Source organism: Hyla sarda, chromosome 5 (assembly GCF_029499605.1).
Source record: "Hyla sarda isolate aHylSar1 chromosome 5, aHylSar1.hap1, whole genome shotgun sequence".
NCBI lineage: Eukaryota > Metazoa > Chordata > Amphibia > Anura > Hylidae > Hyla > Hyla sarda.
In genome coordinates, this window is record NC_079193.1 from 87,665,724 (window position 1) to 87,680,441 (window position 14,718).

General features: G+C 42.3%; 1 protein-coding gene across 3 annotated transcripts in view; it reads left to right on the top strand.

Moving 5' to 3' along the window:
* Positions 1-14,718, top strand: part of CREB5 (cAMP responsive element binding protein 5) — a 616,745-nt gene that overhangs the window by 54,559 nt on the left and 547,468 nt on the right. The window contains exon 1 of one of the 3 annotated variants that reach the window (XM_056519873.1): positions 10,183-10,266. The exons of 1 other annotated variant lie outside the window; for it this stretch is intronic. The gene's annotated coding sequence lies outside the window, so the exon portion shown is untranslated. Of the gene's footprint in view, positions 1-10,182; positions 10,267-10,937; positions 13,401-14,718 lie in introns of those variants that run through there. One more of the 3 variants, XM_056519872.1, reaches the window with a different exon arrangement.

Sequence of the window (14,718 nt, forward strand, 5' to 3'; positions counted from 1 at the left end):
AATAGACTACCTACCTGTATAAGGCTGGGTTCACACTACGGGTTGTAATTACGGTTCCCGTATACGGCTGGGAGGAGGGGTGGGCGGGGCTTAATCGCGGCACCCGCACTCAGCCGTATAGGGAACCGTAGTTAATGTATGTCTATGAGCCGACCGGAGTGAACCGCAGCCTCTGGTCGGCTGCTTTTTCGGCGGTATGCGGTTTCCCGACCACAAGCAAAAACGTGGTCGACCCTTAAGGACTCAGCCCATTTTGCCCTTAAGGAGCAGGTCATTTTTTTTTCTGCATAATTTTTTCCTCCTCCCCTTCTATAAATCCTAGCACTAGCACTGTTAATAAAAATAAACATGTGGTATCGTCACGTGCGGAAATGTCCGAATGATGAAAAATATATCGTTAATCGCACAAAAAAATTCTAAATTAGCATATTTTTGGTCACTTTTTATATCATGAAAAAATTTAGAAAAAACGACCAAAAAGTCCGATCAATACAAAATGGTACAGCTAAAAACTTCGGATCACAGCGCAATAAATAAGTAAATAATTTTTTCCAGAAGTACGACAAAACCAAAGTAGGATATCATTTTAATCGTATGGACCAACAGAATAAAGAGAAGTTGTCATTTTTACCAAAAAATGGACTGCGTAGAAATGGCTTTTTTTCTAAAATTTTGTCGCACAATGATTTTTTTCCATTTCGCCCTATATTTTTGGGTAAAATGAATGTCATTATAAAGTAGAATTGGTGGCACAAAAAATAAGCTGTCATATGGATTTTTAGATCCAAAATTGAAAGAATCATGATTTTTTTTAAGGTGAGGAGGAAAAATTGAAAGTGTAAAAAACTGAAAAACCCTGAGCCCTTAAGGGATTAAAGTTGTCATATTCTGACCCCTATAACTTTTTTTTCCCTCTTCATACAGGGATGTATGAGCTAATTTTTTGCACAGTGATCTGTAGTTTTTATTTGTACCAATTTTATTTTAATGGGACTTATTTGATTGCTTTTTATTAGTTTTTTTTTGTATATGCTCAAAAATGCGCAGTTTTGGACTTTGGTGTTTTTTTTTTATGTATACACCATCGACCATGCGGTTTAACTAACCTTATAGTTTAATAGTTCGGATATTTACGCACATGGGGATACCACATATGATTATGTTCATTTTTATTACATTATTTTAATAAAAAATTTGGAAAAGGGGGTTTTATTAGGGAAGCGGTTAATTTACTGCCGATTGGACGGCAAGGAGGCAGGTAAGGGCCCTCCAGCCATCCACTCTCAGCTGCCCTGCGCTAACCGGCACAGTTAATCCTGCACTTTAGACGCCACGATCAACTTTGATCACAGCGTCTAAAGGGTTAAGGCCAGGCATCAGCCCGATCAGCGATGCCTGGCATTAATCGTGGGTCCTGGATGCTCATAGCAACCAGGACCCACTGGGTATAAAGCTTGTGAGTGTGCTTCAAATCCTGGTAATGGGACCAGGGCGTACAGGTATGCCCTTTGTCCTTGAGGGGTTAAAAAATCTTCATCCTTCCAGTACTTATTAACTGCTGTATGCTTCAGAGAAAGTTGTGAAGTTCTTTTCAGTCTGACCACAGTGCTCTCTGCTGACACCTTTTTCTGTGTAGGGAACTGTCCAGAGCAGGATAGGTTTGCTTTGGGGATTTGCTCCTACTCTGAACACTTCCTGACACAAACAGAGAGCACTGTAGTCAGACTGAAAAGAACTTCACTGCCTCTGTAGAAAACAGCAGCTAATAAGTACTGGAAGGCTTAAGATTTTTTAATAGCAGTGATTAACAAATCCGTTTAACTTTCTAGCACCCGTTCATTTGAAAAATTGTTTATACCACTGGAGTACTCCTTAAAGGGATTTACCACCCTTAAAAAACAAAGTATTCTGTTTTTTGGAAGAAAATGCAATGGGGGTCAAAATACAAAGTGGAGAACTTATATTTCTTGCTGATGTAAAAAAAAAAAAACTGCCCACAGAATTTTTACTTAAAAAGAAACAAACAGATGAAACAAAAATGGCTCATTCTAATCTAGTCTACAAAAATAGAGAGTAAATTACATGCATCAAATTTGTTGCAAAAATTGGTTTGACTGTTACATACATTTTAATGAAGCTTGGAGAGATCTATGTGCTTGTTTACAACATATCCCCTTTACTATGTACAGGACTTTTCAGTCACAGAAATTTCAGCAAAAAACTAGTGCACTTAAATTCAGCCTAAAGATAAGCAGGGATATCTCCCTATAAAAAGTGCCAGGTCTATAATGTCTAAAGAGGTACTAAGAAGCAGAGCTGTCCTATCAATCATGACCACAGCAGAATCAGCCAGTGCCCTGAGGGGTTAAGTGAGGACAGCAGTACAGTTCAGCATCCTTTTACCATCTGAGAAGATCCAAAGCCTGCTTGCTGTTCCATTTATGACATTCTTCAGTAAAGTTTGAGTAAACTGCATTGTGTGTTAGGCATACATTCATCCCGGAACACCCTGAAACCCGTAATGTAGGCTTGTGGACCCACACTTCACAGGCTTCAACCCGTGCCCTGAATAAGGCTGGGTTCACATCTCGTTTTTGCAATACGGTTGCCGTATCCCGTTTATGTTCAAAAAGTGTATGTAACCGCACCAGACAGAAACGTATGCAAACGTATGCAACCGTATATGCCTCCTCACGTTTTTAAACCATATACGGTTTAAAAACGGATTTCCGTTTGCATACATTTTAATACGTTTTTCTTGAAAAAAATATATACGGTTTTAAAGTTTGTCAACATTTTAAATAAAGTTCTTCTTTTTATTGAATTTCCCCCTATAAAAAAGAAAAAAATTAAAAACCGTATTGTGCAAACCAGATGTAACTGTATGCACATACGGTTACCATAGAACTCCATTTTAAAATAACTGTATACAGGTTGGATACGGTTTTTGACCGGGACACAAAACCGTATCAGACTACGGTTTGGTGTACCGTTAAAAACCGTATACAACCGTAAATGATGCAAAACGTACACAACCTGATGCTACGGTTGGTATACGGTTTACAATGAAATGTCTATGTATACGGTTTGCACTACGGTTCGATGCGTTTTTTTAAATCATACCGGATACGGCCACCGTATTGCAAAAACGAGGTGTGAATGCAGCCTAAACTAACCTTGTAGCATTATGACAATCATATGAGGTAACTTAAGTTGTTTGTTCCTTCCACCATACTAATGCGACACACTCATAACTCTCCTGCCTGCAATAGTCCATGCTCTGAAGAAATTTTAAAGGGGTATTCCGGTTTTTATAAAATTCTTATTTAGACTAATACCCCAACATATATATCTTACTAATATTGTGTCATCATTCATTCAGTATTGGCATCAGCGTACTTTTGCGCAATTTATGTCTCTTCCAAGAAAATGCATAATCCTCTGCTGTCTCAGGAAGGGTGGCTGGATCTTGTCCCTGAGCTCTAGCCCTGCCTCCTGAGTGATGTCACCACCTATACCAGCCCCTACAGCCTATATCACCATCTCCCTGTCATATACATAGACAGGGTGGGCCATTTATATGGATACACCTTAATAAAATGGGAATGGTTGGTGATATTAACTTCCTATTTGTGGCACATTAGTATATGTGAGGGGGGGGGGGAAACTTTTCAAGATGGGTGGTGACCATGGTGGCCATTTTGAAGTCGGCCATTTTGAAGTCCAACTTTTGTTTTTTCAAAAGGAAGAGGGTCATGTGACACATCAAACTTATTGGGTATTTCACAAGAAAAACAATGATGTGTTCGTTGTTTTTAACATATTTTATTCTTTCATGAGTTATTTACAAGTTTCTGACCACTTATAAAATGTGTTCCATGTGCTGCCCATTGTGTTGGATTGTCAATCCAACCCTCTTCTCCCACTCTTCACACACTGATAGCAACACTGCAGGAGAAATGCTAGGTGGATTTTTTCTCTCTTCTCAGGCCTCAGGGGTGGGAGGGCTGTTAAGGTCAGATTGAGGCTGGGTTCACATATGTCGGGCATACTCAGCCTAGATCTCAACGCGCCTGATGCCATAACTGATGACAACAAGCATTAGTTGTCATCAGTTGTATGGCAACTGGCGTCCATTGTTTCTGGATGCTGGACATGGGAATGCAGCAAGCTACGTTCCCCTGCCCGGTGCTGTCCGGTGTGTCCAACAATCCGGTGTCAAAATTGAGATGCTGGATGATTGTGAACTGTCCCTTTCAAATAAATGGGATCAGTTCTATCATCAGTTTCCCTCTGGTGCACGCCAGAGGGAAACTATGCCGGACGGCAGAGTTATGTGCAACCAGCCTTATAAATGTTTTGGTAATTTGTTTGATTGTAAAATGTCATATGTAAATTTTCACTAATAAATTTATTGTAAAATGTCATTCTGTAATGTTGTACTGATAAAATAAAAATTTTAAAATAAAAATATGTCAGCAAACCAGATGTAAGCTATGGCATTCATAAATAAATCAGTTTATTTTATTTCCTATTCTGAGGCCTATTTCATACAAAACCAGATAAACATCAGCATTTTTTTACATTTAGGTAGGAAATCGGAGTACCAGGAGCAACCCCTTTACTCCATGTTAATGTTCCCCTGGTTGCTTTCCAAAACCAAGACCCCAGTGCTAACCACAGAACCACTGTGAAGAACACCCTGTAAATGTGATTGTGGTTTAAGCATACTCTTTTGCATGTTGTGTTTTTTTTTTTTTGTAACTGAAGCCAATGGGGCATAACTGTAATATAAAAAACCTAAGTATATGTCAAGCTATGGATTAAAAAAAAAACGCAGCGCACCGTAATACCCTGGCTATTGTAAGTAAAATTGTGTGAACTACGGTTGTCAAAATCCTTTTCATTACAATGTAAATTGCCAAAATGTAAAAAAATTGTACATTTCAACAGACCTTTACGAGAATGGTTAAATACACACCATAAATTAACACTTAGATTAATATAGGCCTCTCTCCTTTTGAATTATTGTTTGTTCATCTACTTTGAACATTTTGTCATTTAACTTGTTTATTACTTCCCAAATTGTGAAGTACTGAGGAATGTGCTGGATCTATATTTATAAGGAGAATAATTAGAATACTGATGATGATGATAATAATGATAATCAGAAATTATTTTTATTGGTATTATTTCACCTTCACTGCAATATTTTTTATTTTATGTCATATCCATTTTTTGCGGGTTTGTGAAACAAAAAAAAAAATCTAGTTTCATATAGGGAAATTGGCAGAAAGAAGATTTTTTTTTATATAAGTTAAAGGAGTACTCCAGGATAAGAAAACTTATCCCCTATCCTAAGGATAGGGGATGAGTTTCAGATCGCGGGGGCCCAACCACTGGGGCCCCCTGTGATCTCCTGTACGGGGCCCTCGTCTCTTTGCCGAAATAGCGCATGTCGACCACCGCATGATGCGGCGGCCGACACGCCCCTTCAATACATTTCTATGGCAGAGGCGGAGGCTGCTGATTGCAGCGCTCCGGCTCTCCCATAGAGATGTATTGAGGGGGCGTGTCGGCTGCAGTGTCATGCGGTGGTCGGACACACCCCCTGGCCGCTGACTGTCGGGGCCCCGTACGGGAGATCGCGGGGGGCCCCAGCGGTCAGACCCCCTGCGATCTGAAACTTAAGGATAGGGGATAAGCTTTCTTATCCTGGAGTACTCCTTTAAAGGGGTACTCCGATGAAAACCTTTTTTCTTTTAAATCAACTGGTGGCAGAAAGTTAAACATATTTGTAAATTACTTCTATTAAAAAAATCTTAATCCTTCCAGTACTTATTATCTGCTGAATGCTACAGAGGAAATTCCTTTCTTTTTGGAACACTGATGACATCACGAACACAGTGCTCTCTGCTGACATCTCTGTCCATTTTAGCAACCATGCATAGCAGATGTATGCTAAGGGCAGCATGGTGGCTCAGTGGTTAGCACTGCTGCCTTGCAGTGCTGGGGACTTGGGTTCAAATCCCACTAAGGACAACAATAAATAAAGCATTATTATAATAACATCAGCAGAGAGAACTGTGCTTGTGATGTCATCAGAGAGCATTCCAAAAAGAAAATAATTTCCTGAGTAGAATTCAGCAGCTAATAACTACAGGAAGGATTAAAAATTTTTAAAAGAAGTAATTTACAAATATGTTTAACTTTCTGCCACCAGTTGATTTAAAAGAAAAAAGGTTTTCACCGGAGTACCCCTTTAATGTGATAAATCTGTCCAAACCAAATGTACAGTGGTCCCTCAAGTTAGAACGGCCTCAGGTTACCAGAGCCACTGTGAAACCAAGCAACATGAAATCAAATTCAACATCTAAGACTATACACAGTGTGTAGGTTTCTTTGTGGATTTTAATTCCATACAATTTTTTTCATTTTCCACTTTCTCTACATTTTGCTTTTTTTTTTTTTTTTTTTGTTGTAGGGTTTTCCTCAGCTCAAATCCATCACATTTTCTGTGGAAACCTTAGTAAATATGTTGGGTTTTGGTTGACCACACCCCCTTTTCACAGACAGCCACCCCCCTTTTTCGGGTTTTCCCAGTAAAATGAAGAGTTAGTCATGTTTTTTTCAATGTACCAGAATCCGGTGCACAACCCTACAAAACGGGTTTGCAATAGTAAATGAGGGCCACAGTCTGTATCTGTCCCTTGAGTGAATCGCTGGAAGAGTCAGCCTACAGCATATACATTTCACTGGTAAAACCCTGTATTACCGAAGTTCATGTGCTGATTGGCTGTCTAGTAGCGTCACAGTGCTGCATGTACTTACCTTATTGCCCTTTACCTGCAGCCAAGATGAGTGGCTCCTTTGGACACAAGGCAAGGGCGATACCACTATGCCCCGAGTATAATTATACCACACTGTATTTCCTGAATAAAATAGCATAACACATTGGGGGGTCATTTACTAATGTGATCCCAACTGTTGTTCTCAGGTTTTGCATCAAAATTGTTTCCCCCACTTCATGAGCCAGAATTTGTAAACAAAAAACCCCAGCTCTCCATTTTACGCAGAAAACCTGAAAAGAGGTGTGGTCTCCGGAAAAACGTGGGTGTCCCCGACAGTTTTGAAAAATTATCAGTTATGTTGCCACATAAAATGTGGTGGATTTGAACTCTGGAAAACCCAACAGCTCAAGGCAGTTGTGTAAAAAAAAAAAATGCAAAAAGTAGAAAAAAGCGCCAAATTACTAAATACCAAGTAAAAATACCTGTCTGAATAAAAGCTAAATCCTACCCCTGGCCCATATAGTTTTTTTTATTCTACTGTTGACATTGTTGCATGATGGCTTGTTTTTTAAAGGATGATTTCAATTGCACCTTTTTGAAGTGTATATCATTTATTGATTAAAGGGTTTGCCTGGATTTAAAAATAGTTGCCAAGAGCCGTAAAATGTTAGGCAATTCAAAAATAATAAATACTCCACAAAAAGAGTACAGAAATAACCACAAAAAGAGTACAGAAAAACCATGTCCTTACTTTTATTAGTCAGAAGGAGCAACTTAAAACAGTTTAATCAGTACAGTCCAGTACTGTATACAGTGCTGACCTCACTCTCTACCCCTACATACAGTACTGTGTTGAGTAAGGGGCAATACTGAATAGGAGCAATGTTGTGAATGTGTGTGTGTGCTGTTTTGTGCACATTACTGTACTTACTGCCTTGCTTATATCCTTGCAACTGCGTGCACACTAGAGGTACATTTGGACCCCTAGTGTTCGAGGGATGAGCAGGGCAGCTATGATTTGATGTTGCAGCAGAAGCTGCAGGCTTATTGGACACAGGGTCAGCGTGTTAACGGGGCATAGTGATGAGGGCGGCGCAGGGCAGCGGGCATTGGACACGGGTGGCGTGAGTGGCACAGTGACGAGGGCTCCGCAGGCAGCGGTGATTAGATGCAGGGGCAGTGCACTGCAAGCCTGAGCAGCGGGGACAGGTGAGTGCCAGTGCAGCATTGCGGGGCAGCTCAAGCGACCCGGCGGCAGCTACAGCAGTCAGCGCCGCCAGAGAACCGTTTTCCAGGATGGCCCCGACTTTCTGATGCATCATAAGTCAATGCGGTATTCAGCATATGATGTGCTCTCAGAGCCCATTATATGTTGAAAACATCATATGTCGGGACCATCGTATGTCAAGGGACCACTGTATATGTTCCAGCATCACTTTCAAATGGCTGGAAATATTTTGCTGAAACTTTGCACACGTTACTTATATGTCAACTAAAAATATAAGATAGTTAAATTAACCCTAACCCACCCCCATTTCGAAAGTCCCATGCAAGTCTATGGGACATCCGGGTACCTTAATCCACAAGCTCCACTCTGCATCTCCTGGTGTGTCATTCCAGCTTTCAAGCCACACCCTCTCCACATGCCACACCCCTTCTATTTTCACCCATTTTTACTGTTTTGGTTCAAGTCAGTAAACACCATTTTTACCCCACACTACAGGTGCTTCAACCACAATCTCTTCACCACAGCTCTGCCCCACCTTACTCCTCAAGTTCTGCATCTCCAGGTGAATGTGTTGGTCCATCTTGCGCCCCTTCTATTTTAAGCCTACAATTTATTCATCACAGCTCAGTCCCACCTGAAGACAGGATATGAGGAGGGGATATAAGGTCGGGATAGAAGGACGGGATATGAGGACAAGAGCATCATTGTTGCTTTTTCTCTCCCACACGGTTTAGGTAGGAAGACCGGGCAATGCCGGGTACTCAGCTAGTATTTCATATGTCAACACACAAACTGCATATAAAAATATTCTAGGATAACACTAACAGCTTATTACAGATCTGTGCCACAGAAATCTTATACAGAGCTGTAATACAATAAGATTGTGTGATTTTTAAATTAGCTGAAATTTTGCACTAAATCCACAGCAGTGTGAATGGAGTTTAGGAGGCATGTTCATGTTGTGGGACTTGCATTTGGTCATCTAAACCCCATTCACACTGCTGTGGATTTAGTGCATTTTTTTCAGATTTCAACTAATTAAAACAAATCACACAATCTGTAATTTTATCTAGTGCAGATGTGAGATATTTATAACTTTATATATATAAATATATATGATAAATGTCAATAGCCCTCTTACAACTTTTATTGGGCCTAGATTGTAGTAAAAAGACAGCCTGAAGTTTATGTAACTACTGTATAAGTCTTACCATAACCTGTAGTACCACACGACCTAGCATGACTTATCACCTTAAAGGGGTACCGTACTCCAGTGGGAAACATTATTTATTTTTTTAAATCAACTGATACCAGAAAGTTAAACAGATTTGTAAATTACTTCTATTAAAAAATCTTAATCCTTCCAGTACTTATTAGCGGCTGTATGCTACAGAGGAAATTATTTTCTGTCACGACCACAGTGCCCTCTGCTGACACCTCTGTCCATGTCAGGAACTGTCCAGAGCAGGAGAGAATCTCCATAGCAAACATATGCTGCACTGGACAGTTCCTAAAATGGACAGAGGTGTCAGCAGAGAGCACTGTGGTCGTCGTGACAGAAAATAAATCCTATACAGCCGCTGATAAGTACTGGAAGGATTAAGAACTTTTAATAGACGTGATTTACAAATCTGTTTAACTTTCTAGAACCAGTTGATTTAAAAAAAAAGTTTTCCACTGGAGTACCCCTTAACTAGTAAAGAAATAAAGCTTTCCTTATCTTCTGCTTGCTACATCCTGTTGTAGAACTACAAGTCTCATTGTTACCTGTTGTAATACTGCACTGTACACTAAGCCATTACAGAATTATACTGTAACTGTCCTTATATTCTGCTAATTGCATGCTGTTGTGCAAATGCGTCTCTTACCATAGTATGCTGTTGAACTACACGAGCTAGCATGCCCTGCTTAAAGGAGTACTCCGGTGCACACTTTTTTCATGTTATCCTGTCCGGGCTGCAAAATAAAAGTAAACACACTTTATCTTACCGGCCAACGAGCCCCCGGAGTTCCGGTACACTCCGGTACAGGTGTTCGGTCCCCGGGCTGTATTCTTCTTACTTCCTGTTAGCCCAGCACATCACACGGAGCTTCAGCCTATCACTGGCCGCAGCGATGTCCCGCCTCAGCCAGTGATAGGCTGAAGCTCCGTGTGATGTGCCGGGCTAACAGGAAGTAAGAAGAATACAGCCCGGGGACCGAACACCTGTACCGGAGTGTACCGGAGCTCCGGGGGCTCGTTGGCAGGTAAGAGAAAGTGTGTTTTCTTTTATTTTGCAGCCCGGATAGGATAACATGAAAAAAGTGCGCACCGGAGTACTCCTTTAACTACAACACAACTATAGCTTTCCTTACTTCCGGCAAGATGCTGAAGAATATATCTTACTATACTTCGCTGTAGTACTACAAGAGCTAGCATTCCCTGGGGTATTATAGTCCCATAGTCTTCCTTATTTCTTACTTGGTGTATCCTGTTCTATACAAGTCTCACCATTCCCTATAATAGTACTATAAGACCCAGAATATCCCATCCATTATAGACCTATAGGCCCAGATTTATCAAACTGTGTGAGAGAAAAAGTGGAGGGATTTTCCCACAGCAACCAATCACAGCTCTGCTTTCACTTTACCTCAGCTCGTTAGCTGAGCTGTGATTGGTTGCTGTGGGAAAATCTATTTTTTCTCTCACACAGTTTGATAAATCTGGGTCAGTGTCTTTCTTCTTGTTGGCTGCATGATGTTATGTAACTACAATTCTTACCATCAGCTCTTGTAGTATTACAAGACATGACAAACCCTTCTCAGCTATTACAGAACTATACCTTATCTAACTACTTATTTCATTGTTCCACAACCAGGGTGCCTCCAGCTGTTGCAAAACTACAACTCCCAACATGCCCGGACAGCCGAAGGCTGTCCGGGCATGCTGGGAGTTGTAGTCTTGCAATAGCTGGAGGCACCCTGGTTGGGAAACATGGACTTATTTGCTACATGGTGTTGTGTAACTACAAGTCTCACTATCCTTTCTTGTAGCACTACAAGACTCAGCATGCCTTACTCTGCTATTACAGACTTTTCACGTTCCTTATTTGCGGAATTTTTTTGTTTGACTACTAGTCTCATCATCCCCTCTTGTAGTACTGAATGACCTAGCATGCCCTACTCAGCTATTACTGATTTATCACTTTCCTTATTCCCTACTTGCTGTAAGCAGTTGTGTAACTACATATCTCACCATCCGCTCTTGTAGTACTACAAGACCTAGCATGCCCCACTTTAGCTTTGATGTACCTATTACTATCCTTATTTTCCTCATGCTGTTGTGTAACTACAAGTCTCATCATCCCCTCTTTCACCACCCCAAAACCTAGCATGCCCTACTCATCTATTACAGACCTATCACTTTAGTTATCCCCTACTTACTGTAAGCAGTTCTGTAACTACAAGTCTCACCATCCCTTTATATGGTGAGACTTGTAGTTGTCATCCTCCTCTCGTAGCACTACAAGACCCAGCATGCCCTACTCAGCTATAACTTTCCTTATTTACTACTCGCTATCGTCACCCTCTCTTGTAGCACTACAAGACCCAGCATGCCCTACTCAGCTATAACTTTCCTTATTTACTACTCGCTATCGTCACCCTCTCTTGTAGCACTACAAGACCCAGCATGCCCTACTCAGCTATAACTTTCCTTATTTACTACTTGCATTCGTCCTCCTCTCTTGTAGCACTACAGGACCCAGCATGCCCTACTCAGCTATAACTTTCCTTATTTACTACTCATTGTCATCCTCCTCTTGTAGCACTACAAGACCCAGCATGCCCTACTCAGCTATAACTTTCCTTATTTACTACTCTCTGTCGTCACCCTCTCTTGTAGCACTACAAGACCCAGCATGCCCTATTCAGCTATAACTTGCCTTATTTGCTACTCCCTGTCGTTCTCTCTTGTAGCACTACAGGACCCAGCATGCCCTACTCAGCTATAACTTTCCTTATTTACTACTCATTGTCGTCCTCCTCTTGTAGCACTACAAGACGCAGCATGCCCTACTCAGCTATAACTTGCCTTATTTGCTACTCCCTTTCCTCCTCTCTTGTAGCACTACAAGACCCAGCATGCCCTACTCAGCTATAGCTTTCCTTATTTGCTACTCGCTGTCGTCCTCCTCTCTTGTAGCACTACAAGACCCAGCATGCCCTACTCAGCTATAACTTGCCATAGTTGCAATTTACTGTCATCCTCCTCTCTTGTAGCACTACAAGACCCAGCATGCCCTACTCAGCTATAACTTTCCTTATTTGCTACTCGCTGTCGTCCTCCTCTCTTGTAGCACTACAAGACCCAGCATGCCCTACTCAGCTATAACTTGCCTTATTCGCTACTCCCTTTCCTCCTCTCTTGTAGCACTACAAGACCCAGCATGCCCTACTCAGCTATAACTTGCCATAGTTGCAATTTACTGTCGTCCTCCTCTCTTGTAGCACTACAAGACCCAGCATGCCCTACTCAGCTATAACTTGCCATAGTTGCAATTTACTGTCGTCCTCCTCTCTTGTAGCACTACAAGACGCAGCATGCCCTACTCAGCTATAACTTTCCTTATTCGCTACTCCCTTTCCTCCTCTCTTGTAGCACTACAAGACCCAGCATGCCCTACTGAGCCATACCCCCGCTATAACTTCCCTCATCTCTCGCTCGTCCCATGCTCTGTCACTACAACCCCCAGCATGTCCTGCAAACCTCGATCCACAGACATCCACAAGACATAACACATTTCCCGATCGCTCGGTTATTCTACAAGCAGTGGCCGTCCCGGTGGTGTGCCCGGTGGTGTGCCCGGTGGTGTGCCCAGCAGCAGCAGCAGCCTGCCCTCTCCCCGGGCTCCTTTCCCGCATGAGTCAGCCCCCCAGCAGCTGAACTACAGCTGAGCGCTCTCCACCAGCCTCCAGGGGGCGTGCCAGCTAGCCTCCCCCGGCCACACCCCCGCTCCCTGCTATGATTTAGAAGTTCAGGAATCCCACGTGACGTCACCGGGGGATGATGTAATGCTGCTCTAAATAGAACGTATTGTAATCTTCCCTCAGTCCAACGTGGTTCTTTTGTAGTGCATGGCACTGTGTCTTTAAATGTGTGTGTGTATGTGTGATGCAGGGGAAAGTCACTCCCCACTCCAGAAAGACGCCGAGTCCTTAAGCAGTCTGTGAGGAGTTCAGCTGCTGCTCCAAGTCTTTGCCCTGTACATGCTGCAGCCAAATAAAACTTCTAGCCCACTTACCTGCATCAGCCCTGCGGAGCCGAGACCCCTCCATCTCCTCCTAGTCTCTTTATACAATTCAATCTATACGAGACCTCTGCTGATTTCTACACTGATTGGGTAAGTTATCGCAAATATTTATCTTTTTCATTACATACAATGTATAGTTGTCAATTAATTAGATGGTGGATTTAAAGGGACAGTAGGTTTAGCCATGAAAGCTTGTAGTTTACTGTGTAGGCGATTCAGGAAAGGATGTCAGATCTGTCACCTGTTGTGACAACTGGAGAAGTGTCAGCAAAGTGTGACTTTTCTACAAAACATTGTACCTGCGGGGCTGGAGGGGTTAAGTTAGCTTTGAGGATGACAGTGACAGCTCTTGTGTTGTGATAAGAGGACTGGTTACTCATCAGGTGGATGGAGGGGTGTGCTGCTCATTTCCAATACTTTTACAAAGCTGTGGCACTCTAGCTGTCGCAACACTACAACTCCCAGCATGCCCTGACAGCCGAAGGCTGTCAGGGCATGCTGGGAGTTGTAGTGTTGCAACATGCTACTCAATGGGGGTCACGCTTTACAGCTTGTACTAAGGTTGGGACATGCTGGGAGTTGTAGTGTTGCAACATGCTACTCAATGGGGGTCACCGCTTTACAGCTTGTCCTAAGGTTGTCAGCTGACTGCTGTCAGGACATGCTGGGAGTTGTAGTGTTGCAACATGCTACTCAATGGGGGGTCACGCTTTACAGCTTGTCCTAAGGTTGGGACATGCTGGGAGTTGTAGTGTTGCAATATGCTACTTAATGGGGGTCACCGCTTTACAGCTTGTCCTAAGTTGTCAGCAGACTGCTGTCAGGACATGCTGGGAGTTGTAGTGTTGCAACATGCTACTCAGTGGGGGTCACCGCTTTACAGCTTGTCCTAAGTTGTCAGATGACTGCTGTCAGGACATGCTGGGAGTTGTAGTTCTGCAGCAGCTGAAGAGTCACCAACTTCTGGGTGACCACAGCTGTAGCGTCACTTCTTATCACTTGTTGTCACCGAATTTGCTAGCTGTAAAAAGTTTCTAAAAACTTTTCCCCTCTTCTGGCACAGCTGATCTGGGCACCACAGTCAGGGCATTATAATGTCATTAATATGCTGGTGCCATCACCAACATGGGTGACAATACATTACACTGCCATCTCCACTGCCTCTGAAAAATAATACAATAAATAAGGGACGCATAACCCCTGCATTGTTCGAGTGTTGTCAAGTCAACGGCGAAGGGGGGGGGCACTTATATTAGAATGGATCGTGTCGCTGGAATGTGTCATGGCTAATTTTTATTCTAAGACATTAGCCCGTGCGTTTAAAACTATTTAATAAAACTATACTGTTTGCTGCATGGGTGCAAAACTACAAGTCTCAGCATGGCTTGCGGTGGTTAGAACATGCTGG